Consider the following 27,170-nt stretch of genomic DNA (forward strand, 5'->3'; position numbering starts at 1 on the left):
TAGGTATGATAACGGTGGGGGATAGAAGGAATTCTAGATGAATCAATCCCTAGATAAAGGCTGCCCTTCTTACAAAGATTCCCCTAATCTCTAGTAAAATGTAGAGGTATCAAAGATAGCCAATAATCCCTACATAGTAGAAATAGGGAACAAGATGCAGTAACAGCAATGGTAGGCATTGAGGTTGGCAATAGACTGAGCGTGGGACTTTGTGCTCTCTGTGCGCTGCCTACACAGAGCATGCGGACAGAAAAGTAGATCATGATCTACTTTCATGTCTGCATGACTGGTGTGGGCAGCGCGCAGAAATAACACGGACCCAATCATAGTCTATAAAGGGGTCTGCCAGTGCGGACTCCCCAAATGGATTACCAAGTACAGATGTGAACTCAGCGTAAGGCTAAAATCCCACTTAGCGAGCCGCAGCAAAGAAGTGCTGTGGGAAAAACCGCGGCGGCAACCCATCACGGTTTCTCCTGCTGACCCCCTGGAATGGATTACCAAACGCACTGGCAAGCGGTGTGCCAGTGAAAGCGAATAGACTATAATGAGGTCCGTGTGCTTGCCGCCAGATCTCCGCAGGGAACATGCGGACAGGAAAGTGCTTCACAATCTACTTTCTTGTCCGGATGTTCCATGCGGGGATCTTGCAGCAAGCACATGGACCACATTATAGTCTATAGGGCCTGTGTGCTTTCACTGCACACCGCTTGCAAATGCATTCGGTAGTCCATTCGGGGGGTCCCCATGCGGACTCCCTGAAAGGATTACCAAACGCAGATGTGAACCAAGGGTAAGATGTCTCCTTAATTGAACACTTACTATTCAACAAACACAGTACGGTTGATAAAAAGACTTATGTCCACCAAGTTCAATCAAAGGATGGGAGAGAGCAAGTCTTAAGAAAAGTATTCTATATATCTCCATAAGCATCAATGCTATTTTTATGGCATTCAAGCCATTTTTGATGCTGTCAGTTTTTGCAGCACCTGTGGTAGGCTATTTCACAAATTCACAGTCCTTACAGGGAAGAAGCCTTGTCAACTCTGGTAATTAAACCTTTTTTTCTCCGGATTTTTCTCCAGTTGTAATATATCTTATCACATGATTAAATGTGTATTGAGATAGGAGGGTGATGAAGTGAGCAGGGACAAAAATAGAAACATAGGTTGAGGCATTATTCTCACCTCATGTTTTGGTAAATGATTTGCATCAGTGATTTTAAGCCAAAATCATAAGCAGGTCAAAAACACAGACCTCTTTCTGTTATACCATACCTCTGGGTAGTCTCCACTCCATTTTTTGGCTCACAATCACTGGTGCAAGTCAGTGACAAAAACATTGCTATATGGTGGTTCAGTGGTTAGTACTGGAGTCCTGAGTTCAAATCTCACGAGGAACAACAACATCTGCAACGAGTTTGTATGTTCTCCCTGTGTTTGTGTGGGTATCCTCCCATATTCCAAAGACACACTGATAAGAGAAAAAAAATGTACACTGTGATTCCTATATGAGGATCACAATCTACATTTTAAAAAAAACAATGCTATATAAAGATTCAGAGTCTTCAGTAGATCTTTATATTTCATATCCACTGGCTAATACGGTACAAAGATATATTTTTCCTTATACAAAAATATTGCTGTGTGAATAAGGCCAGAGAATAATGCTGGAGATAAACAGGAGCTTTCTAACACAACCACCCAAATACCTTGTTCACATCAGTACTTTTTCATATTTTGTATATCTTGGGAGAGAAATGGATTCTACAGAATTCAATGTGCAGTGAATGGTAGCTAGTCTCAGAGAGGAATGGAAACTCCAGAGAGCCTGCAGAAGAGCAACATGCTAAAAAAAATTGCAAGCATAAGCAATATAATGGCCAGATAAACTGTTACTCCTCATGTCCACAAACTGTATTACTGATTTATTGAACATTTGTTAAAAGGTTAGGTGCAATTTAAGTCAATAATTAGTTAACTTTTTTTTTTTTCTGCAACTAATATTGCTTATTTTATTACTTCTGGTAATTCACTTATTAAATAGGTTATTATGGTGAACAGAGCACTCAACTACTAATAGATCTCTATGGGTATTTCCTTTTAAACACATTTAATGGAACATGGGGCAGCATGGTGTCTCAGTGGTCAGCGCTGTTACCTTGAAGCTCCAGAGTATTGCATTCGAATTCTGCAAAGGATAATTATGTATGGTGATAGATAGACTCTTATCTCTAATATTTAAGGATTCAGTAATGACCGGGTCTGTTCCACATGATTGGTACATAGGAAATGTTGTGCAAATATTCAAAAAGGGGTCTGAGGCTAAGTTCACACAGAGTTTTTGGTCAGGGTTGTGGCAGAAATCCGCCTCCAAACCCTGAACCAAAAACATGCCTCACCATTCAATGTATACAAAACGCTTCTGAGTCTTTTCCGCTAGCGTTTTTTTCCACTAGCGGCAAAAAAGAAGCAAGATGTCCATTCTTTTTTGAAGCCTGAGCGTTTTCCAGCCCACGGCTTCAATGTAAGTCAATGAGAGCCGGTTTTTCCTGCTCACGTTTTTTGGGCAGAAACCTGAAGCGGAACCTGAAGCGTTTTTTTTTTTCTGATCAGGAAACGTTTTTTTAAAATATAATTCATGACCACATCCCAAGAGGAAACAGATCAGGAAACTCATCGAAAAACGCCTCAAAAACGCTTCAGGAAATGCTTCAAATGGCAAAAAATGCCTCAGGAAAATCCTCACACGTTTTCCAGTCTGGTTTTCACAATGCCAAAACCCTGACCCAAAAACTCTGTGTGAACTTAGCCTAAGAGTGAACCTAGAAACTATAGGCCAGTAAGTTTAATCTCCATGGTGGGTAAGATATTTGAGGGCTTTCTAAGACTAACCTGGAGATAATCTTATTACACCCAGTCAGCATGGGTTTATGAGGAATCGGTCCTGTTAGATTAATCTGATCAGCTTCTATGAAGAGACTAGACATGGATAATGTGGTAATGTTATATATCTGGACTTTTCAAAAGCTTTTGATACCATACCACATAAATGGTACATAGTTATGCCTCTATATAATTCTATTGCATGCAATTTTGGGCTCCAGTATCCAAGAAGGACATAATTGAACTAGAGAGAGTACAATTAACAATGTACAAATACATGAAGGGACAGCAGAAAGAACTTTCTAAGGATCTTTTTACTCCTAGGACAGTGACATCCTCTACATCTGGAGAAGAAAATTATTTCACCAGCATCATAGAAGGGGATTCTTTAAGAATCTGTATGAGTAGTGAGGGGATGTGGGTAAAAAATATGCAAATCTATTCTCCTGGATGGAATTAGGAGAACAGAGTGAACTCTGTACACCACCCTATAGAGGGCAGCCTCCTTAACATCATGAACGAGTTATAAAGTCTTTTAATCATAATGTGGATTTACTGCTAAATCAGTATCCCTACGCTATGCTGAGGATGGCCCAATAGGCCGAAACAGCGCTGTCCATAGTTGGGAATCTGTTCCTTTTGGGACAGAAATACTGATTTAGCAACCCACTTACGATGTGAATTGCAGCCTGTGAAGGATTTTCTTAGCTTATGATATGTATTCAATAGGTTTAATGAGAAAATAGAGTCCTGGACACAATTAGAGCTAAGTTAATTGTATACATATCAGGCACTGAGGCAAATGAACATTAGTAAATAATAGACCAGAGAGTCAGAGTTATTCCTTCTTGGCATTTGATATACATGTTTGTCATCATCAGGAAAAAAAACACTAATTTAAAATGACATAAATGTATGCTAAGAAGATCACATGGGTACAGAACTTATATCCATGAGAACACCGAGGGAGACCCACTGTAACTGAGATGCTGTGATGTTGGAGATCAGAGACAACTCAAGTCTGGGTTGTTTAAACCCTTTGGATATTGCTATGGTCTAATAGGTTGCCTGACATTGTAAGACTGACAGGTGAGAATATACTGAAATACAGAAGTAATGTAGTCTAATGTATCAATGTATTAAAAGTTTGAGTCCCTTAGTGGGACTAAACCAAAAAAATGTTTTTGCAAAAAGCAACCTTAAGTCTATCCTCTACCACTCTCTGCCTCTTCATAAACTAGAAGCAGTTGCCAATTTCTATAACACCTCTATTGCTGCCGCTCTTGATTTTGTCACCCCACTCATCCTTACTATTACAAGGCAGATCAACAGGCAACTCTGGCACACCAATCTAGCAAAAATTGAGGCAAACTGCCAGGGTTGGTGAAAGGTGATGGAAGAAAACCAATGATGTAACTAAAGTCTTGTTCATTTAACCTGCCTCAAACTTCATTGTTGACCCATGGATTATGGTTTTATAGTCTTTGATTAAGGACAGTTTAAAGCAGCTTTTCATAAATGAATAGTGCATATAAATATAAAAAAAACCTTGTAATATATCTTATTAAAGACATATGTTTCCTTTTTCACTGATCAGGAATGTTTTCCATCTTCTTATCTTCAATAATGCATGATATATAAGACTGATGCTATATTCACCTCACATCAGAACTCTATGGAAAGGGGAGGAGGAGTCTGGTAATTGATTTATTGTCTTAGGGCTAGTTCACACGTGAACTGCCCGCGCGGGTTTTGACACAGAGAGAGCCGCGGCGAGCCGCGTCTCTCTCTTGTCAAAACCCGCCCGCCGCGACCAACACGGTCATGGCTTTCACCTCCGCTGTCGGCTCAAATGAATGAGCCAACATGGAGGGTGCTGCAGCCGGGCGGAAGCCGTGTGGCGCAGCCCGCGCGGCTTCCGCCTGAAGAAAGAGAATGTCGCTTCTTTTCTCCGCTAGCAGCAGCCCGCCGCTAGCGGAGAGAAGAAGCCCGGCGGTCTCCATAGACCACCATTATAAGGGGAGGTTTTGGACGTGAAATCCGCTGTCAAAAACCTCCCCTTATACTCACGTGTGAACTAGCCCTTAGTCTGTGCAGCTGTATTCACTTATGGAAACATAGCAGTGTTAACAAAGCTACATGGCTTAAAGAATAGCAGAGTGTAACAGTTACAATTATTTGTATGTCTTTTCTAGCAGCTACCTACCCCCTCCCCTCTCCATAGACTAATATATGACTCAGCTTGACTATAAGTAAATCAGCTTGATAAATATAACAAAGTTTCTTTCACCGGTTCAGTTATGAAAACTTGTTTTAGAATTTGAGGTGTGCTTTAACTATACTGTAAACTGAAACCTTAGCTATATGAAACATGTCGTCTCCTTTAGGGCAGGTTCACACTTGCGCCCATGTCCGCTTTAGGCAATCCTGCCGGTTCTCATCTTCTGCCCAGAGAAACTGGACAAAAGACGGAAACCCGGCAGTCAGTTTTCAAACCCATTCACTTGAATGGGTTTGCAAAGTGACCACCCATGAGCGTCTTGTTCCTGTCCACGGAAAAAAACGTTTTTTTTTAACCAGACACAAAGTCGGACATGCAGGACTTTATGTCCAGTTTAAAAAAAAAACGGTTTAGCCACGGACAGGCACAAAATGCTCATGAGCGGTCACTTTGCAAACCCATTCAAGTGAATGGGTTTGTAAACTGACTGCAGGGTTTCTGGCCTCTGTCTAGTTTCTCGGAGCAGAAGACGGAAACCCAGCAGGATTGCCTAAAGCGGACATGGGCGCAGGTGTGAACCCGCCCTTACCCAGTATTTTAAAATTGCTTTTTAGAATAAATGTTTAGCTATATAAACAAACATACTTACCTTACCTATGTCCAATTACTACATTGAACACATGGTTACTGGGTGCCATGATGATGCATCAAAAAGTCATTGTTCTTTGGTTAGGGTATTCGGAGTAAATTGAATCAGTTGTCTAGGTAAACTATATCCCATTTACACCTTTGCTATGTACAAACATATATTAGATACTGATATTCACAGTATAAATATAAATAATTTCTGTGCACTAAGATGACTACATCTGGGACAGATCCAAAATACTGCCAACACAAACCCGTAAATGAGCAGAGTGGGGTGCTAGCCATGAATCGCAAAGACCTCACACATGCACTGATGCAACCATTACTTCGTATTCACTATTCAGTAACAATTATACTTATTATTTTCTTAAACTAGTGGAGAGAATTTAGTGTAAATGAGAAAGTGTTTCTTCTTAAAACATTTTATAACACACATTGTTTCCTTTGTTATTTGCCAGTATTAGGTACCTCTGTTAATGGATTCATTACAATCCTGTTACTCATAAGGCAGAAACATGAAAAATAAATATATTTAGTATTTTTGAGAATGAAGATCCACAAAGACACATAATTAAATAAAAAATAGGTCACCACTTAAAAGCATCCAAAATAAAAGATCATCTAATAAAACTATTGGCAATCTGCAGAAAGATCATTGGATTTGAATGTGAATATATTCGTGGACTTTCTATTTTTGCTGTAAGCTGGCAGAATACTACTTGTCTATATTCCTGGAGTAAATTACATGCAGCTGACTGCCCAGCTTGCTTCTCCAGCGGGGTACAAATAAAGGCATTTAGCCTCTGCAGACTAGATATTCATAGAAGTGTGCGTTCATACATTCAGTACATGGAAAAAAAAAGGTATTTTCTGGAAAAATAAAAAAGCACATCAGTTCTCTTTGACTATGTATTACCTCACTAATGAGCCTCATCTTAATTAGCCAGAAATAATACTTTCCCTTTCCAGATGTTAACACTGAGTTATAGAAATAATGAGTTAATTACAAGGAATTTACTAGTTTCTTCCATCATAACCGCACAGATCATCTTATTGTAGAAATCGATAGTTTTATTTACATTTATTGTATTGGAAGTAGTTATACCACGCACGCTATTCTTCTTCAGCGCATTTTTAACAAGATATCTAAACATTAACTGTATTTTTTTCCTGCTGTGTCTGTAAAAGTAGGTTTGTGGACAGGTCATTATAAAGCAACTCTATAATCAATTACGCTGACTTCTGCAATTGCCCTCATTTCCACCGCACTTTGATAAGCGAAATATTGATTCTTGTATCTTTTAGGTGCATAAACAAAATATCTTCCTGAGCAATTTTTTAGGTTGCTCAGTTGACCCTTTAGGAATAGACAGAAACAAAAATGTGATGATCTCTGTAAAGTATAGCTTTCGGTATTCAGATCAAAATGGTATTGTATATTTGCATTGTTTCTATTGTTTGCTTGTCAGGGTAGCCTGGCGTCAAAATAATGTAGTAAACTGTCAATATATTGCTAAAATTCATATTGGAAAAAGCATGCAATGCTGACCTCTGCTGTTCAGCTTTTTTCCATATGCTTTGAATTTACAATGACATAGAAAAAAAAAATCATATATTCTGGTGGATTTATTTATCTTAGTAACATGATTTCAGTCTCAATGTATATATCAAACTCTACAAGTAACGTCAAATGAAACCCAGTTGTCTAAAATTTGCACAAGGAGCCTATATCAAGGGAATTTAATTTTCAGACAATGATTCATTGTTTCCATAAAATTCTTATATTTTACTTAGTTTTTTTTTTTATTATTATTTTCCATCGAGTACTACCTGTAAAAACAAAAAAAAAAAGTAAACTGGTCCATTAACAATAGTTTGACACTTGACTTGTTTTGCCATTTGCGTTTTTAAGCTTGAGGTGTGTACACTGGAAGCAGTGTCAGTAGTTATTTAATTTCCAGCAACAAAGAGACAAGCTTTTATGTTGCGAGCCAAATCAATGCCTTCAAAACACTCCTCATCCCCCTCCCCAAAGTCCAGTGTTGTAGCTGTCAAATGTTTAAACATTATCACAACACCTACTATTGACTATTGTCCCTGCAAAAATCTAGCATTTATACAAACTGCGCAGTTTCATAGTAAACTCAGAATAAAAAAGAGTACAGGTGTGACCAGACTAAACTGATCTCCCATTTAGTTAGCCAATGCAATTTCTTATGAAACCAGTGCAATGCAATATTGAGAGCTGCTAACAAAAGCCTTGAAAGATTTCAGTTCACATCCCCCTCAGTCTCCATGGAGTGCCACCCACAGGCACAAAAAACATAGTAAGCATATCTAGGGTTCTCATGTAATGCTGGTGGCTTATCAAACAGATATATCTCAGCATTTTAAATGTAGAACAGTATTGTTGCTGTTCTTTGAAATATGAGGGTCCCATATATCAAAATAATGGTTATAGCTGTAACACTTCTAGAATAATCATTAGTTACAAAGTCAGTCAGGTTTTGCATGTAGGACTGTGATCTGAAAATCTTATCTTTTACACAACACCAAAAGCATTGTTCTGTTTTATAATGTCCGGAATATACCTGTTTTAACCGCCCAGAGACTCAACTTCCCTGCATTATACAAAAACCATGCACACTGCTACTCCGGTAAGAAGCAAGGTACAAGTCTAAGCTCTCAATACTTAAACAATGGAGAATCACAGAAATAAGCAGTTTGGAGACAGTTTTATCCATGGACAATTAACCCCTTAAATGATGTGGTCAGATGCGACCATGGCATCTGAAATGTTACGTTCACGTTTAGTCTCCTTTTTGGTTACAGAATACCAATATATGAAGGGAGATCACTGGAGCCATTCCATTGCTTTGTTAGATAGGAGACTTCTGCTGCCTCCCAGGCCTGCCAATGTTATATGACTTCTCAGACCAGCCTGTGGAAATGCTCAATAGTAGCACAGTAGTATTGTAGTATTGCAGTCTAGGTTAAATTCAATCTAATGATTGCTAGCTCAAGTTCCCTGTTGGGGTAAAAAGAAAAAAAAAAAAAAAAAAGTTTTTTAAAATATGAAAAAAAACCACATAAAAATATGAAAATTCAAATCACCCCCATTTTCCTAGATCACATATAGAAAATAAATTAACAAAAATAAACATAAATAAGATAGCTTTCCCCTCATCTGAAATTGTCCACACTATTAAAATATCAAAATATGTGTTCCATTCCCTGAACAATGCAATGGGAAAGCAAATCAAAATGGCCGAACCTGTTTTGTTGCCTTTTGGCTGGTAAAAAAAAATATTCAAGAAAAAGTGACCAAAACATTACATATTCTCCAATATGGTACCAGTAAAAATTTAATCTCGTCTTGTAAAAAAAACAACAACAAAAAAATAACATATACATTTGGACAGAATATATATACAGCTATAAAAAAAAAGTTACTGGTGTTGTAAAATGTATTAATGACACAAATACTTCCAGAAAATCTAAAATTGTTTCAATGCTTAGTTACACATTAATGTATATATTGTGGTATTGTGAATTTTCTATGGAGATACTACATGCATCTATTTATCTTTAGAAATACTTTACTTACTTTATTTTTACACTGGAATATAAATTAATTTATAACTCAATTTCAATACAATAAGTATGCATATAGTCTTATAGTTGTATGTATCATTATCCAATTTACATTGTCATCTGCCAAACACCAGTCTCTTTGTACCTCGCCCTTGCCATCCCTCTCTCTTGTGCCTCTTGCCTATTTATTTTTGGGTCTCTTGAAATGAAAACTCTCTGTGACTTATGGGCCACATACAACCATACCAGGTGGCCTATTTCGGCACTCTCATTTCTTTCTTCACCATGTTTCTCCTGAGCTGCCTGACAGTCAAGTGTCACAACTATGTTATGGCCCTGTATTATTTATGCACACTGTCTATTATTGCTCAGCCATAGAATCTGCTTATGAGAGAATTGGAAACGATGCTGGGGGTCTTTTGTTGTATTTTTAATTAACTGTTTGTGGTGAATGACCGCAGGGTTAAGAAAAGAAGGAGCATACAATATGCCGCCAGCAATAAAATCATGTGATCAACAACACTGAGATTTTATAGTGACAGCTGTCATTAACCCTGTGAGTTTTAGGAAAAACTTAGAAATGTGGGTTCTTTTGGTTAATTGACAAGTGGTCTAGGCTGCAGCTTCATCTCTTTGGTGCTTAGCTGTAGTAGTGATGTTCTGTCACACAAGAAAGTGAAGTGGGCTATCCACACAATTCCAGTAACATATGCATATTCAACCGTGCTACATGACCTCTGTTTTGGCGTTTTATTAGTTCCCAATTAAAGTTAGTTTTTATAACTGCTCACTCACCATAACACAAAAAAATGTATCTATTATGCAAATAGTGCGGAGAAGGAAAAATTTGTTAACAACAATGGAACATGGGAGGAATATGCAAATCTGTCTCCCAAGATGTAAATAGGGATACAGTGCCTCTGTTATGCTGCCCTCTATAGGAAGCACCCTGAACATCATGCCCGACTTTCCCAGAAGCCTTTACTGCATAATGTGGGCTTTATACCAAGTCAATTTCTCAGATTTCTCCTTAAGGAGGAACATTATCCCCATAATTTGGTCTCTCAGTCTCAGCCTCTCACTTCTACCAAGTCAGTTCTCTCTATGCTGTGCTGACGAGGTCTAGCCAGACCGAAACGGCTGTCCATAGCTGAGAAATTGACTTGGTATAAAGCCCTGATTAATAAAACTTGTGCAGTGAAGAGGGGGTACCCTGGCTGGTTGAAGGTGAGGTGCCTTTGGTGTTACAGTGAACAATGATGGTAGGACACTGAGGGGAAGTTGGACAAATAACTCATGGTTTCTTTACATATGGACAGAAAAAATAATACACTGTCTACTCTAGACAATCTTAAACTGCACCAGATATTCTAAAGTGTCTACTGTCATAAGAAAATCTGGTGTATGTTAAACTGTCTAGTCTAACTCTATGTCTTACTAGTTTCCAACAAAATTTTGACCTATTGTCCAGAATTGTGGAACAATGTCCAGAATTTCAATACATTTTCCAATGCACAATTTTTCGTGTCAAGCACTTCTCCCTTTTTAATAAACCCCTGTCTACAGATCAAATGAACACAGGACAAGGGTAAAGCAGGCCTAAGCTCTGCCTCCCTACCAGAACAAACTAGAAGAATAAGTTAACCTGCTCTATTCATAGTTGGCTAAGGCCAGTGATTACAGGTAAATATTGTAAATTATAGTACAGAAATAACAACATACACAGAATCTATGCCAAGATGGGGGCAGAGCAACTGGGTCATGTGCCCAAGGTGCTAGTTGTTAGGAGGTGCCAACAAGCCACTTTTATTCATTTAAACACAGGGTAAATGTAGCCTAGCCACAGAACCCTCCGCAGCCTAGTTATACCCCTGGCCAAGACATTAAAGGGATTTTCACATCTCCCTGTTTCAGCAGCTTTGTTTCTGTTTCTTCTTCTTCTTACTCCCTGTATTCCTTATCAAACTCACTCCCCCCCCCCCCCAGCTTGCTGAACAGGACACTACTAATATAAATGCAGATAAAATATACGCGTAAATCTATAGATCAGGGGTCCTCAAACTGCGGCCCGAGGGCCACATGCGGCCGCCAAGCACTTCTGTCTGGCCCCGCCGACAACGCTGGCAGGCGTGCATTTATAATGAAGTTCCTGGGGAGCTCGGGCCAGGCCATAGAGCGCACTTCACTTTACCTATTGGAGGGCCCCGCTCCCGATGTCTGTGCGATTTGCTCTGCCTCCGGTCCACTATTTAAAAAGTTTGAGGACCCCTGCTATAGATCAACTCAGGGCTCGTTCACATCTGCGCCCGACACTCTGTATTTCAGGTTTCCGTTTCCTGTATAAAACAGAGCAGGAGACGGAAACCTGCAGGAGTCTTTCTCACCCATTCATTTGAATGGGTGAGAAAGATGTCCGGCCGTGAGTGGCGGTGAGCGTTTTATGCTCTCCGCCGCAAAACCAGGTTTTATAATCCGGACACAGAGTCGGACATGCAGTACTCTGTGTCCGGATTAAAAAAACCGGTTTCGCGGCGGAGAGCATAAAACGCTCACTGCTGCTCACAGCCGGACCCGGTCTGTGGTTTCCGTCTTCTGGCATGCAGAAGACGGAAGCTACAGAATGGACAGCTGAACGCAGGTGTGAACCTTCAGTGTTATCTGTGTGTTTACACACAAAGATAACAGATAGATACACAGAGAGATAACAGCAAACTGCAATTAGCTGAATGGCAGAGCTGTAGATAGCTGTGAGAGCAGTGAGTGACATCATCTGTTTTGTATCACACAAGTCCAGCTCTATGGAAATGCTGTGTAAACAGTGAGAGATATAATTTTACATAGCAAGAAAACAAAGCACCATTGCTAAAGCAATGCATTTAGGAAAACTCTTCAATTTACACAAACTAGCAGTATATATAGGATCCTTGAGATGTGGATACCCTTTTAAGAAACTGTAGAACACTGAGGCTCCACATTGTGGAAACTGAGCTTTTTTTGCTGGGGTTTTTTGAGCAAAGCTATGAGAACTTCCTATATGTGTTCCATTCCTTTGCTAGCCATTCTTGGCTTTGGCACAAAAACACAGTCAAATCTGCAATGAAAAAAGCTGTGTTTCCACAAGGTGGGGCCTCAGCCTAAAACAGTTCTTTACTTTTTTTTTTTTACTTTACTTTTTTGGTAGAGTTGGAAGGGACCTCAAGGGCCATCGGGTCCAACCCCCTGCGAGTGCAGGTCTTCCTAAATCATCCCAGCTATATGTTTATCCAGATTCCGCTTGAAGATTTCCATTGATGGAGCGCCCACCACCTCCCGTGGCAGCCTATTCCACTCTCTCACTACCCTCACTGTCAGAAAGTTTTTCCTAATGTCTAATCTGTATCTCTTTCCCTTTAGTTTCATCCCATTGCTTCTTGTACTTCCTTGTGCTAATGAGAATAGGGTAGATCCCTCTGCACTGTGACTACCTTTCAGATATTTGTAGACTGCTATTAAATCTCCCCTCAGCCTTCTCTTCTGCAAACTAAACAATCCCAGTTCTTTTAGCCGCTCCTCATAGGACATGGTTTGCAGACCTTCCACCATTTTGGTTGCTCTTCTCTGGACTTGCTCCAATATATCGATGTCTTTCTTGAATTGAGGCGCCCAGAACTGTACACAGTATTCCAGGTGTGGTCTGACCAGGGAAGAGTACAGCGGAATAATGACCTCTCTTGATCTAGATTCAATGCTTGTCTTAATACATCCCAGAATTTTATTAGCCTTTTTTGCAGCAGCACCGCACTGTTGGCTCATGTTGAATTTGTGATCTACTATTATGCCCAAGTCCTTTTCCCCTATGCTATCACTTAGTTCTATTCCTCCCATACTATATATGTTTTTTACATTTCTGTTACCCAGATGTAGAACTTTGCATTTGTCCCTGTTAAATACCATTTTGTTTGCCTCAGCCCATTGTTCCAGTGTGTCTAAGTCCTTTTGAATACACTCTCTCTCCTCTCTAGTGTTGGCTATTCCTCCTATCTTCGTATCATCTGCAAATTTTATGAGTTCCCCAATAATTCCATCGTCCAGATCATTTATAAAGATATTAAAAAGTACTGGGCCCAGAACAGAGCCCTGCGGCACCCCGCTTTTGACTTTCAAAGTGTCATATGTAATTCAAAAGGAATATTTCTACACTAGTAGTGGCCTAATGATACACTGAATTGATGCTGCTAAGTATATCTAGTGATCATGTAAAGAGTCTTTTTTTCCTCTACTGAGCGCAATTCATAGGATCTCTATGAAATATAGTGCATAAAACCAGTCATTTCTTAGTACTTCATATAGTTGTATCATATGACCATTCTAGACAGTACAGTCACTGTATTTGGGTAAATTTCCTACATACCCTGGTATAAATTTTCATAGGCATATCCATATCCATGCCTATAACCTAATGTGTTACTTTTCAGTATAGGTTTATATCAATTTACTAATAAGATTATTGCTTTTATTCCACTGTTAGCATTTTTCAAGCTATGATGTCTTTCTATGATGCCTTTTCCATTTTTGTAACAATATGCTGGTATATGTGCTTAATATATGTATTACGCATCAGCCATAGACTCATAAATATTAAAGTAATTTTTTTGAAGTCTTAAAAAAATAAACATGTCTATTCTTAACATACCAAAGGTATACTTAATAATGTTTATGTCATGTCATAAACATAATGTCATAATGTTTTGACAGAATATATTTGAATTCTAAGTGACTGAAATTTCATTGATAGACCTAATGCTACCATTTTAGTAGTGGTATTTGCAAAATTTCACAATCAGCAAGAACATCTAATTTTCAATGAGCCTGAAATAGCTATTAAACCTTATACTGGTAATCAATTTACAGAAATGCATATTTGGAGTTTGGTATCACATGATTATATCTTTGTGTGTCTTACCAGCATCCATTAGCTGACAGTATCACTTTACACACCATTAGTTAAATCAGTTTTAGGTGTCAGGATGGAATTATCTATTCTATAGAATGATTCACTCACTTTGAAGAACATTAATGTGCTAAGAAACAATAGTTAATGATACAAGAATGTTTAGGTACTAGATTTTTTTTTCTTTGCTTGTAATAATCACATTTGGAAACTAATAATTATTGTACTCACAGTAATGAATAATTCTGGTTCCTAAAGTGATTTCACTGTCTTTATTTTGACCTTCATTACTATTAGGTCTGTAATTCTAGATTTAGGTTTGTAATTCTAATTACCTATGACTAAGAACTGAGAAGTAATTATTGACAAATGAAGCATTAGATGATTATAAATATGTAATGTGCTCAGTATTCAATATGCTATTGAATATGCTCATACGCTTATATATTAATAATGTGCTTAGATTTTTAACCATTAGGCCAAAAAGTATATACCAATAAAAATGAATATATTATACCTAAGTGAATGTTCATGGTTCATCTTTTACACTCCCAGAACCCATCTGTACAGGAGACACATGCCCCGATTAAACTTCTGAATCGGTGACTCCTAAAGTGTATGCCGCCGCTGCTTCCCTCCTCCGTCACATACTGGCATTTTCAACATGCTTTTTGGCTGCCCAGTGGATACCCACATTTGAAATAAACTGTGCCTACCATACACTTCAGCGCTGGAACTCAGACCAGACAAAATCCAGATATTAACTGCAGGGTCTATTACTACGCCCTTAAGAATTAATGCAAAAATCCAGAGAGAACAAGCTTATTTTCTTTGATGGAGAACTCCTTTCCTTCTTTCTGGATCTTTCTTATCACACTGTTTAGAAAATTCTGAAACCTCTACTGTCTGTGCTACAGGAGAGAGAAATTTCCTACCGCTAGGGGTTTCCTTTCTCTCTTCAAGTTAGGCTCAAGGACAGTGTTAAAATGCAGGCTGGAGATGGTTAGAGTCTATACTATAGGCAATGTGTAATATATATTTCATGTGGAATGTATTCTCTAACCTGTTATATACATCAATGTGTAGTTGGCTGATTAGGGTCTAGTGTGTTAGCACATTGTATGCAAATACCTCTAACTAGTGAGGACCAGTGAGGACAATGGGTGGAGATAATCTGATCAGTGTCTCCAAGAAGATGTTGGATGGTGCATTGTCCATAGTAGACAGGGAGTCTGCTCTCCTTGGTATAGGTGAGGGGGGAAGGATCTGTGACTCAGCCCTTCCCACCCACAGATAGAGGAAGTAACAGTTTAGTATATAGTTGTAGCTTGCAGTTAGTATGTGTTAGCCGGCCTGTGCACAGCTCTGCAGAGAGCCAGGACTTAGTTACAGGACCAAGGAACCAAAGTTATCATTGGATTGTGACTTCTGTGGACTTATTGTTATTACGGTTGATGTGACCGCCGCCGGCTACTAACTTTGTGGATTACAATAAATTGCTGTTGTCTCCCGACCTCTTGCGTCCGTGTTGATTCAAAAGACCATCCGGAGGAAGACGTATACCTTTGCTCCGTGACAACTGGTTGGCAGCGGTGGGATCAACAGCGGACAGCGAGATGGACTACAGCAGCCCAGCGATTAATGGAGCCACAACCTCAGAATACAGGAACTGGACTATGGCACGTCTACAAGTAAGGGCCCGGGAACTAAACCTGAGTTACCAGGGAAGAACGAAAGATCAACTGATCGAGGCACTGGAGGAGATGACCCTGCAAAGCGACCATGAGGAGGGCTGCCCCCAGGAGACTGGAGAGATACGGGAGTGGCAGGTACAGACCCAAAAGAGCAGATGGGTTGTTTTGTATGAGGAGGAGTTGGCAGTGCTGGGGCTAGGAGCAACTGCAGAGCAAAGGAGTAGAGCATTACAGAGGGCTCAGGAAACGGAGAAGGAGGAACAGAGAATGGCGCATGAAAAGGAAAGAATGGCGCATGAAATGCGAATGGCTGAGATAACTACGCGGAATTATAATCAAACGTCGGCCCCCAGCCCAACAGTGAGAGAACCACCATATGTCTCCCATAAACACTTCAAGACCTTTGATGAAGCGGCTGGGGATGTTGATGGATATTTTCAGGACTTCGAACACCAGTGCCACCTGATGGAAGTCCCAGAGAAGGATTGGGTCCGGTATCTGGTGGGGCACCTACGAGATGGGGCTGCGGAAGCTCTCAGAGCCATGGACCCTAGTGATCAGCGGGACTATGAGGCCATTAAAAGAGCGGTGCAGAAGTATTATGCCGTCACTCCAGAGACCTACCGAGTTCAATTCCGCTCTTTGTCTTACAATGGGGGAAGCTCCTTCCACATGTTCGCCCACAAGTTGAAGCAAGCATGCAAGCGCTGGCTAGAAGGAGAGGAGGCTGTCACAGTCGATAAGATCCTCCAAGTCATACTTAAGGAACAGTTCTTTTCCCAGTGCCCCGCTGAGATCCGTGAGTGGGTGCTGGAACGGAACCCAGCCACAGTGGAGCAAGCTGCTTCCCTTGCAGATGAGGGCCTGACCATCAAGCCGCAGTGGAAGAGGTTGTTTGCAGAGGAGCGGAAAACTACCACAGTCCGCCAGACACCCTTCATCCAGCCACCCACCTTTCGTGCCCGGCCTCAGGATTACAATTCCCCCTCTACCCCTGCCCCAGCCCATCGGCCTCCAGCTATGAACAACCCTGTCCCTAGACAACGACCTACTGGAAGAATGCTAGAGCGCAGATGTTTTGGGTGCGGGCGGCCTGGACATTTGCAAGCTAGTTGCCCTGTTAACATGGGGGCACGGGCCACCGTGGCATCCCGGCCTATTCACTACCTGGGAACCACCCCTAGGACTGAAAGTTTGGCCCCATTTCCAGATGACTCCATGAATGACCCATCTGTTCCACCTCCAGGGGTCTATGGGATTCAGCCTTCCGCCACACATCCCGCAAACCTTCAGCGGAAGCACTTGCAGGAGGTCCTACTGGATGGCCGAACAGTTGTTGGATTCCGGGACTCGGGAGCTTTCCTAACGGTAGCGGACCCCCGAGTGGTTCGACCCGAGGCCCTAGAGGAGGGCCCTGGCCTTTCTATCGAGTTGGCAGGAGGTACTCGGAAACGTATTCCTAAAGCTACCGTGGAACTCGACTATGGTTATGGACCAAAACGATGCACAATTGGTGTGATGAGCGGGCTGCCGGCCGATGTTCTGTTAGGCAACGATGTTGGAAATCTACAGTGCCACTTTGTGGGAGCAGTGACCCGAAGCCAAGCTCAGAGAGACGCCAACATGGATCGACCGGATTTTTTGCCAGATGCCAGCCCTTCAACTCTACAACTTTACCATTCAGTACCGCCGAGGGAACCAACACCAGAACGCAGATGGGTTATCCCGGCAGGAGGACATATGAGCTATAGAGACTGATGTGCATTCCCCAATTTACCTGTGTAGGCCAATTGTGTCATGCACATGTTTTGAGAGGGGGAGGGGTTGTCACGGGATGGTTAGAGTCTATACTATAGGCAATGTGTAATATATATTTCATGTGGAATGTATTCTCTAACCTGTTATATACATCAATGTGTAGTTGGCTGATTAGGGTCTAGTGTGTTAGCACATTGTATGCAAATACCTCTAACTAGTGAGGACCAGTGAGGACAATGGGTGGAGATAATCTGATCAGTGTCTCCAAGAAGATGTTGGATGGTGCATTGTCCATAGTAGACAGGGAGTCTGCTCTCCTTGGTATAGGTGAGGGGGGAAGGATCTGTGACTCAGCCCTTCCCACCCACAGATAGAGGAAGTAACAGTTTAGTATATAGTTGTAGCTTGCAGTTAGTATGTGTTAGCCGGCCTGTGCACAGCTCTGCAGAGAGCCAGGACTTAGTTACAGGACCAAGGAACCAAAGTTATCATTGGATTGTGACTTCTGTGGACTTATTGTTATTACGGTTGATGTGACCGCCGCCGGCTACTAACTTTGTGGATTACAATAAATTGCTGTTGTCTCCCGACCTCTTGCGTCCGTGTTGATTCAAAAGACCATCCGGAGGAAGACGTATACCTTTGCTCCGTGACACTACGCCCTTAAGAATTAATGCAAAAATCCAGAGAGAACAAGCTTATTTTCTTTGATGGAGAACTCCTTTCCTTCTTTCTGGATCTTTCTTATCACACTGTTTAGAAAATTCTGAAACCTCTACTGTCTGTGCTACAGGAGAGAGAAATTTCCTACCGCTAGGGGTTTCCTTTCTCTCTTCAAGTTAGGCTCAAGGACAGTGTTAAAATGCAGGCTGGAGATTCCACTGCAATGTACAGAGGCTGCCAGTCCACTCTGCTTCAGGCACTGTGTCCGGTGCTTCCGGTCCCTGGAGGAGGAGGGCCAAAACCTCCGCAATAGTCTGCGTGGGATTCCAGTATCCTCCTGGGACCAGAACCAGTGCTTCCTGGGTCAGGGGGGACAGCGGCGGGCCGGAGGCTATTTAGGCCTCATTCTGGCTGGTTGTAGCCACTAGTTATTCTGTTTCCACTGGGATCAGTTCACCCCGCACCTCTGTCCATTCCTCTCCTGCTACTCCTGTTTCCTACTGTGTTCCTGTGTTTTGGCCTCCATGTATGACCCTGCTTACTTCCTAGAACACCTCTCCTTGATCTGTGATTTGGATACCTCGTTACCTCCAGTGTATGACTCCGGGTTGCCTGAACACTACCTCTTCTTGACTTATGATTTGGATGTCTTGTGACCTCCAGTGTATGACCCAGCTCTTCTGATTATTTTTCTGCTACACCATATGTTACCTCATGACCTCATGACCTCCTGTGTACCAACCCGGCTTGTTTGACTATGTCCTTAATACCCCTGGATTCTGCGTGACCTTCTGTGTATCGACCCAGCCTGTATGACTTTCCTGCAGTGCTTCCACCATCCCCTGGTGATCATCCGTATGGCACTGAACTCTGCTGATGAGCTTCTCCAGTTTCTTCACCCACTTAGGTGAGTGGTTTTCAGGTTTTCTGGTTCCACTGCAACTTGGGGTGCACTGTGTGTGTGACGCTCTTTGGGAGGCTGCAGTTCTGGGCCTAGAATTTATTAAAACCAACTCCACCATCAGGAGCACTGGCGAAGACCTCTGGGGCCTGGTTCCGCTTGGAGAGCATTGGACACTCAGTGCTGTTTTGCCTCAATGTGCAGGGGATTCTGGATGCTTCTGGACTAACTGTCTACTGTTATTGCACTAGGTTCCTAACAGACAAATAGAACAGCCCAGATGGAGGGAACCAGAGGATGGGAATAGTAGCATTAGTGGCAGCTTTGACACCGGATAGGCTGAGTGCCCTCAAGTAATCTCTCCAGCACACCTCCTAGGCCGGACACCAACGAGGGAAGCCTTCGATGCTACCAAATGGTGATGGTAGTAGTTCCTCTGGGGCGCATCAAGCTGGAGAAGGGTCCTCTATTACCAAGAGCCAGTGTGATGGTATTCAGAAGGGCCCTGATGGTAAAACAGGAATGACTCAGGAGGCAGTAATACTGTGAAACAGCATGATTTACTGTAGCAACTATAACTGTAAACCTTGGAGCTTCCCAATGGGGGTTGTAGTCTCCCACTGTGCAGTGTGCCCCACCTTGGTCTTAAGGGATATGCAAATCGTTCAAAATAGTACCAGCGCAACCTCACGGAAAGTTAAAACTCCTCTTTATTATATCCACAACTGTAAATCTTCACACGCAGGTTACAAACATGGAAACTGCGCCAGACTGACGTTTCGGATAAAATAGCTTCCTTTCTCAAAGTCTTAAGGGATACCCAGATGTAATAAGACTCAGCGATTGAGTAAATTTCACTATCGCGATCAGAATTCCGATCTCAATCTTTTCCGGCAGGATCGAGGTCAAAGGTTATCTCAAGATTGGCTCAACCATATTCATGTACAGTATATATCATTAATAGGGTTGAGCGATCGGGATCGGGAAAGATCGGATCCCGATTGGCAATCGAACAAATTTTATGATCGCAATCAGGATTGGCTGGAAAATGATCGGAAATCGGATTTTAAAATCGATCCTGAAATCTCAAGATCGGCTCAATACTATTCCCTATCCAAGAACTTGAATTGTGTATATCTGAATTTCCTGTAGTCTTAAACTCCCCTTTTCTCTCATGCCAGTATTCGACGCAGTCATCGCTCCAATCCTTCTCTATGGCAGTGAGGTTTGGGGCCCAGACACCTACCCAGACCAGTCAAAGTGGGATTCCAGCCCAACAGCGACCTTCCACCTTGAGTTCTGCAAGTACCTCCTCCATGTCCATCGCAGCACCTCCAACATGGGATGCCGAGCAGAGCTAGGCAGGCTCCCCCTATGGCTCACCGTGCAGAAGAGGGCGCTATCATTCTAGAGACACATACAGGGCAGCAGCCCCGGCTCTTACCACCACCAAGTCTGGCTAAACCACGGAGCCCTGAGCAAATCCGACACCCCCCAACCAAACATCAGCCATCTGCCAAGCCAAAACCCCCAACATGCCCTGAACAAAGCTCAAATAAAAGGAACCATTGAGAGAGACATAGAGCGGTACATCGAGGAATGGAGAAGCACAATATATAACTCACTGTTTGATTGATTCATTGATTGATTGACTGAGCAGACTATCTTTTACCAGGTATTGACGCAGACCTCCCTCTCTCCTTATGCTGTGCTCATATTCCCAGACAAACAAAACTTACCTTCCCATTGCAGTACACATAATTACAACATTTCTATGAATCCTTGAAGAGATCCCCAAACGTCTATAGGCTTTGCACCTCCCTGACAGTAACCCCACACCCAATTTGCAGCGTATAGTTTGTTTGTGGGTGCAAGGCCAGAATCCCTTCCTGCCTACAACTCCCAATGAGAAAGGGAACTTAGGACCTCATGTTTGGCTGGAGAACTGGCATTCTGACTTGAGTCCTGCCAGAAGTTTGCCATCTCTTGCAAAGCTTTCCTATTAATAGGCTCCTTTTTAAATAGGCTGAAGCTAGAGTCCAGCCATGACTCACTTATCCCCGCTATGCAAAATATAATTTACAATATTAGTTCTAGTTCCTTCATCTTATTAGTGAGAATTCTGGCATTAGTATAAATGCATTTTATGCATTTATCCTCATCCCCACTCTTCATCTTATTATTATTATTATTATTATTATTATTATTATTATTATTATTATTATTATTATTTATTTATTTATTTATATAGCACCATTAATTCCATGGTGCTTTACATTTGGGGATTTACATACAATACACAAAATATACAGGTAGATATAATACTAACAGTGACCGACTGGCACGGTGGGGTAGTGGTACTAACTGTTCTTACCCCACCCTTCGCTCCAACCACAGTTGCTATACTTAGTCATTGTTCCATACCCACATGGAGGACAAGTAAAAATAAATCTGAACAGATGCTACAGGCTCTTGTTCTGTTTAATATTTTAGTTTCCTGCAAATATATATTCTGAAAGAGGGTAAACATTGCATTGATAGCTGGTATGATATTTTCCTTTAGTAAACCTTCATAGAAATCATCAATTTATTCTGACGTCTCCTTTCAGTATATGACAACAATTTTTTTATGTTATAAAAGGTTTACAAATGTGTTACTCTTGCCAATCCTCCTTCCTGAAAGATCTCTATTGGATTTGCATTAGTGTCTAATGTTACAGTATCTAGGTCATCCTTATAGTATTAATACATTAGTAGTAGATCTTTTAAAGTATACTTGACTTTTCAGCTGACTTTTAAGGATAAACTGCCATGTAGATGTACACAAGGAGTAATATTATTTATGGCCTTTACATTGCTTGCACTTTTATCAGTTTCTCTACCTGTCTGTCTGTAGTTTGCAGCTTCCATAGCTAATGGGTATAGATTATCTGCCATACACTGCATACAGTAGGATGAAGAGAATCTGCTTCCTAAGTTTTTCTCTCCAAATCCACCTAAGGATCAGGGAGGAGAACATCTACAGTACATAAAATACTGACCTACTTTGATGTGAATAAAGTAGCTGTCTGTGATAAAAAAAAAAAAGTTTCAGCTTCAATCTAAGCCTTTATTTTTCCTTTATCTTCCAACTAGGGTTGAGCGATCGGGATCGGAAAAGATCGGATTCTGATCGGCGATCAAGAAAATTTCACGATCATGATCAGAATTCCGATCCCGATCTTTTCGGGCGGGATCTAGATTGGGGCTTATTTCCCACAATGCTTGGCTACTGGCCAAACATTTAGGTAAAAGCTTAGCACCCATAGGAGTGAATGGAATCGGCCGGCCACTTAACCCCCTGCGTGCCGTCTGCGTCCATTCATTCCTATGGATTTACCGCGGCCTGCCACTCTTCTGCTTCGTTCCTGTTTTACTGTATACTCAGCTGAATATACGGTAAAACAGGGACGAAGCAGAAGAGTGGCAGACTGCGGTAAATCGCTGTGTGCTGCGCTGCTGTGAGGACGATGAGACAAGTTCATGAGTAGATAGATACTACTGTACATTGACTTGTCTATTTACTAGACAAGTCTATCTACTAGACAAGTTAATGTACAGTAATATCTATCTACTCATGAACTTCGCTCAACTTACCTGCTCAGAAGTGCTGCTGCTGCTGCTGCCCTCTGCTGGTCCAGTCCTCTGTCCTTCATGTGGCTTCAGAGTGCCCTGCGCCCCCTCCCCCATCTCCCTAGACTAGTATTATAGAGAAGGTGGGGTTTAGGAGAGTGTGGGAGGGTACTGGGAGGGGAGATGTGAGTGATGCACTCACGTCTCCTCGCCCACACTCACCAGCCGCACCAAGCCCCGCCTACTCCTTGCATCCCTACAGTACTAGTCTAGGGAGCAGGGGGGTGCAGGGTGCTCTGAAGACATGTGAAGGATAGAGGACCAGACCAGACCAAGAAGAATAGGGAGCTGTAGCTGTGCAGGTAAGCAGACACCGGTGGGGGGGTGGTCCAAAAATGGCAGGGGGGGTCCAAAAATTGAAACAATTTTTGGACTACATGCTGTGAAGTGAATAGGATCATTTTAATAATCCGATCTCCGATTATTTAAAAAATCCCATTGAGTTGCATTGGGATTGGGATCGGGTTCGAATGGAAAATGATCGGAAATTGGATTTTAAAAATGATCCTGAAATTTCAACCCTACTTCCAACTCCTTGTCTTTTATGGGCACATATTATCTGATACATCTGAGCAGCAGGCTGTCATAAAACAGATATTGCATACATTTCAGAGTGATAGTGCTAGTGCTAGTTGTGCAATTCCCTGGTGCTGCTGCTGAAACCAGGAAGAAAGGAGGACAGAGACAGTAAGTCCTAAACTTGACCAAGCCCCTGTCCCTACCTGTTTGCCTCACTGCCCTAGGTGGCAGAGAACTGGTCAACAAAGCCCTTCCTAGAGATACATGATGCAGAATGCAGACAAGACAAACAACAAAAAAGGGAGGTCAGCTAGCCAAGGGGTCTGTAACAGTCGAGCAATGAAGTACAAAATCAGAACCCAAGAAAATAGTTAAAGGTAAGCCAAAGGTCAGAGGTCAGTAATAAAATAGGAGCAAAAAGATGAGTTTAGCAGGGACAAAGTCACAGCACAGAGTCACAATAGCCAGCAAACCTGTGAGGGCTGATGACCTGTATATAGGAAGTCCACAACTTGCCCCAGACTTGATATGCAGACTGGTTGTCATTCACACAGGCAAGGCTAAGATTAACTATTTGATGGACAGAGGGAAACAAGGTGCAGGAGACGGGTGAAGTGGAAATTCAATTACAGAGGTAATACAGCAGTGTAGTACACAGTGCAATAAAAAACTGAACGCGCCTTTCGTCGCAGCGTGTGAGCAGAGGGTGGCGCAGAGACCCAAACAGGCAGAGACTTTACAGTAATCAGAGTAACAGAATGGAGAGGGTAAGGAAAACCTTATAAATAGAAGAGAAAGAGGCTTCTTCTTAGCCAAATAATATAACTTTCGTATATTTACTTGTATTAATGATGTATGAAAATTTGTTGAAACAACAGTGACCTGTCCTTTATACTTTCTTTATAATCCATGCCTGGTTTTGAATTCAAAATCAACATGCAAAAATCTGGAAAATTTGGAAGCCTTGTAATTTCTCTCCTCTTATATGTTTTCATTTCTTATGATCCAAACCTGAACTTAGCTTCAAAACGGCATAAAACGCCAAAGATAGAAATGTGCGACTACTGTTACACAGTATCTACACAAGTGTATTCAAATCCATTGTGGTCATGTCTGTCTGTTGCATATAGAAACTAAATGAAATGCTATACATTAGCTTTATAAGTGTTTTGCAAAGACACATTTCCTATTACAGAACTGCATTTGCTGCTCATAAGTAAATACAGGATGAGCTATAAATCTTTCTTGTATGTCAGAATTTCACCATCATATTATTTCTGGATATCTGTGGAATTGTAAATGTGTGCATTAACTCTTCTTTAGTTCTTCACCATCCTTCACAATTAATAAGGTATTCCCTTACAGAACACATGGAAGTGAATCTAAAACAAGGATTAATATTTTCCACAAGGAAAAAAAAAAAAACTTTGTAACATCTGACCTCTGAGCTTTACTCCAAATGTCCCTTCTTTGGCAACAAAAATATTGGCTCCTGTATTTATCGACCGTAAATTAAATTGCTCACCCTGCATATACTGTCTTCAAATTACTGTATTATTTTATGGCTTGCTTTTATAACTTGTATTTAATTATATTCTTTATTACTGCTGTAAAAATAAAAATGTACTTTTTTACTGTAAATTTATGTAGCTAAAGATCGGCTTGCTAAATACAAAAGAGATCTTAAAATTCCATGTTAAGTAGAACTGATTATAATATATTGTGCAATTATAAACTGGAAAGTAATGTGCTGCCCAATTTCTATCAAATTAGTTTTACAAGACTCTTATTAAGTTTCTGTAATCTGAGTCTTTTATAATTTTCCACACAACATTTTTTTTAGAGTTAGTGCTTGTTTAATTTGTCAAATTGGATGAATTAAGCAACACTTCATATAAATGCAGTCAGTTGGAGGTAGACACTCAATTTTGTCCTTAATTACTAATACAAGAAAACAAAAAGCAAAGCAAAAGTTTGGTTTAAAAACTTTTACTCAAAAGATTTTCATGAAGATAGTGAAATTAAAGAAAAAAGTAAGATAAGCCATGATTATTTTAAAATGAATATTATCAATTATGGAAAATGGCACATCAATTAAGATTTATTTTTTTACCAATTTATTAATTAAAGGAAGTCTGTCAGGGCTCGTTCACATCTGCGTTGCCCTCTCCGTACTTGAGGTTTCCGTTTCCTGCCTAAAACAGAGGCAGGAGACGGAAACCTGCAGGAGACTTTCTCACCCATTTATTTGAATGGGTGAGAAAGCTGTCCGGCCGTGAGCGGCGGTGAGCGTTTTGCGCTCTCTGCCGCGAAACCGGGTTTTATAATCCGGACACAGAGTCGGACATGCAGTACTCTTTGTCCGGATAAAAAAATCCGGTTTCACGGCGGAGAGCCTAAAACGCTCACCACCGCTCACGGCAGGACCCGGTCTATGGTTTCCGTCTTCTGGCATGCAGAAGACGGAAACCATAGAACGGAGACCCTGAACGCAGGTGTGAACCTAGCGTCACGAGAACAGTCCCTATTGTACAATAACACAGTCAGATAGCTCATGTGTTGAGATATTAGCATGTTCTTGATATGCTACTGAGATTTCTGTGTGTGTGTCCTGAATACAGTGTACACCAATCACCTTTGTTCAATAAGGCACACACCACTATCAGACGTGTGAACATATAAGATATGTGGTGTCCTGCAAGAATCTTTGCCATAGTATTGTCTGTGTTTGAACCTGTTCCACCTGAGCCTAATTTCTTTTATGCAATGCCTCTGCCTGCCCTGACCTTGTCCTTTCTCCAAACCAAGTCATTGCCTGCCCCTTTGGTGTCATGCTTCATTGCCTCTCAACTCACCTGAGCCAACTGTCACTGAATGGAGACAAAGCGGCTGGGACATGGTGCTTTCCTTGTAACAAGGTCCAGAGGCCTGAATGGGGAGATTAAAGGATGAATACTAGAGGACAAGCCATTAAAGGGATTCTACCATTAAACTACTTTTTTTTCTAATTACCACGTCGGAATAGCCTTAAGAAAGGCTATTCGTCTCCAACCTTTAGACGTGGTCTCCGCCGTGCCGTTCCGTGGAAATACCGGTTTTAACCGGTATGCAAATGAGCTCTCCGCAGCAATGAGGGCGGGCCCCAGCACTGAAAGGCCGATGAGCGCATCGAGCTACAAGAGCAAGAGAAGCCAGAAGAGGCGGAGTTGCTGCAGAAGAAGGAGGCGGCGCAGGAAAGAGCTCTGGGCAGCAATGGGGACGCGCTCATCGGTGTTTTAGCGCTGGGGCCCGCCCTCATTGCTGCGGAGAGCTCATTTGCATACCGGTTAAAACTGGTATTTCTATGGAACGGCGCGGCGGAGACCACGTCTAAAGGTAGGAGACGAATAGCCTTTCTTAAGGCTATTCCGACGTGTTCATTAGAAAAAAAAGGTAGTTTAATGGTAGAATCCCTTTAAGAGTAGTCAAAATCATTCAGTCACACAGTGGATCCACACCAGCTGTGCTACAGCCTAAAAATGAGAAAGAAACCTCTTCCTCAGTGTGTTCACTGTTAGTTACCTGTACTATGGGGCCTGAATGATAAAGACAACACAATAGAAAATTGAGTCCGCATAACACAGGTAATAATGAACAATGAGTAAGGGAGAAGAGGGAGGAGGCTGAGAGACTCAACAGTCCAGTG

The sequence above is a fragment of the Leptodactylus fuscus genome, chromosome 1 (assembly GCF_031893055.1).
Source record: "Leptodactylus fuscus isolate aLepFus1 chromosome 1, aLepFus1.hap2, whole genome shotgun sequence".
Lineage (NCBI taxonomy): Eukaryota > Metazoa > Chordata > Amphibia > Anura > Leptodactylidae > Leptodactylus > Leptodactylus fuscus.